This window comes from Peromyscus californicus, unplaced genomic scaffold (assembly GCF_007827085.1).
Source record: "Peromyscus californicus insignis strain IS unplaced genomic scaffold, ASM782708v3 Scaffold_10__1_contigs__length_136768540, whole genome shotgun sequence".
NCBI lineage: Eukaryota > Metazoa > Chordata > Mammalia > Rodentia > Cricetidae > Peromyscus > Peromyscus californicus.
This window is the reverse complement of record NW_026294391.1, coordinates 5,793,379-5,795,772: the sequence shown is the minus strand read 5'-3', so window position 1 is coordinate 5,795,772 and position 2,394 is coordinate 5,793,379.

The window sequence follows — 2,394 nt, the reverse complement described above, 5'->3', positions numbered from 1 at the left end:
CTCTTACCTTCACCTTCTTCTCCCTCCCTCTCCAAACAGGAACAAAACAGCAGCCATCTTCATCAAATAAGCTGTGCCTACTTGCAGAATATCATCATAGGTGGGCTTGTTTTCTTAATCATTGATGTTTTCTCACAGGGGAGAGTGAGGAAGGTCATTGGACTCACATCTGAAGTTCTAGCAGCTCCTCATACATTTGCATGCAATTTGTCTATAGTTGCAAGAGGCCTCTGGAACTGGAGATATCCTAGAGTATACCATCTGGAGAAGACAAATATGTACTTGGTTTGGGAAAGCCATTATCCTTTCATGGCAAAGATTTTCCAGCACAGCTGCTCTGGGGTCATCTGTGCTCTGTAAGGAAGCCCAGTGAACTCATGCAGTATGAATTTTGGTGGAATGTACTTTGCTTTTTATTTCGGACTTTATGAGAAAGGGATAGACAATGTTCACATCTTCTCAGAGTAGAAACTCTTCCAGTACATGTCCTGATGTAGCACAATTTATTTTATTTTCCCTAAACCATCTTAACTTGAGTATGGGTCACTACATAATACTAGTTGTTTTGTCATGTTTTTGAACATTCATACATATAAATTCGTGTTGCTATTTTGGGGGACTTCTTCTGTAACACAAATCCTAAATGGTCTTATAATAAACAACCCAGAGCCAGATATTGGGGCAAATGTGGAAAGATTAGAGAGACAAAGGAACAAGCCTCAGCTACTTCTCACCTCGCCAACTGCATGCATCCTCTGACTGAATGTCTGAGTCCTCAGCTGAAAGGGGTCCAGCCAAAAAGCCTTTAGCCGAAAAGGGCTCCTCAGTGGAAAAGGGGTTTAGTTCCTGTCTCCTCACGCCTTATATACCTTTTTCTTCCCAGCCATATTACTTCCTTACTAGTGCTGCGATTAAAGGTGTGTGTGCTTCCCAAATACTGGTAGCAAAGGAGTGAGATCTCAAATGCTGGGATTAAAGGTGTGTGCCACCACTACCTGGCTCTGTTTCTCTCCTAGACTGAATCAATCTCATGTAGTCCAGGGTGGCTTTGAACTAACAGAGATCCAGATGGATCTCTGCCTCCCGAGTGCTAGGGTTAAAGGTGTGTGCCACCACTGCCTGGCCTCTATGTTTAATCTAGTGGCTTGTTCTCTTCTCTGATCTTCAGGCAAATTTAATTAGGGTACACAATATATCACCACATTCTTCCCTTTACATTATGTTTGTGGTAGTTGGATATACCCATATTGCCTTTAATTTCACTTCTGAAAAGTATTTCCTGGATATAATACAGTGTGTATATTCATTCTAACACTGAGTCATATGGAAATGGTTTCCAAATGTACATCTCATAAACACTATTCTTCAAAGTTTTTGTATTCTTTTCAGTACATTGTCTAAACTATGATACAACCTCAGTTTTATTAGAGAATGCCAAACTGTTGCAAAGGTGGTGACACTGATTTAAATTTCCACCAGCTATAATTGGGAATTCTTATTATCTATACTAGTCTGATCATTATGAGACTTTCAGTGTTTATTAACTGAAATGCAATAAACTGTAAGGTTTAAATTGCATTTCCTTGATTACTAGTTAGGTTGTCAAATATATTCCTGAGTGCTTTGGTATTTATTCTATTGTACATGGCACATTAATTTAAATTCCATTTCCCCTTAAAAATAAAGTCATTGAGATATAAATTACTTAAATAGGATATATCCACTCTGAATGTGCTGTTCAGTGAGTTTTGACAAATGTATCCAACCATAACCCATATCAAGATTAAAAAAATCCTTAGAGGATAGGGAAATGGCTCAGTGGGTAAAAGCGCTAGCCATGAAAGTCTGAAAAGCCAAGTTTGACCTCCCAGTACTCACTTAAAAAGCATCTGCAATTCCAATATTCCTGAGGCAAGATGGGAAACAGAGACAGGAGATTGCCTGGAAGCTAAGAGGCCAGAAACAAAAAATGGCATGTCTCAACAAAGAAGAAGGAATGAACTTGTTATTTATTTCTTGACGTTATTTACTGGGCATGAGAAAACACGAGGTGCAATGGAACCCACTATAAGAGTTTTTATTAGGGAAGGGAAAGGGTGGAGGTAGGTAGGCTTACGGAAAAGAAAGGTGTGGGAGAGAGAGCGAGAACGAGAGAGAGAGAGCGAGAGAGAGAGAGAGAGAGAGAGAGAGAGAGAGAGAGAGGTGTGCTACCTCTGGCAAGATGGACTTACATACCTACGCCATGCATGTGCATAGATTATGTGATCACACTGTGCACAGATTACATAGGACTTAAGGCCCTGGAGTGACTAAGCATTTTGCCTGACTGCTGACAGTGCATGTGCAGTCATGTGACTCCAGAAGTGGCTAGAAATAATAATATTCCACCCTTTT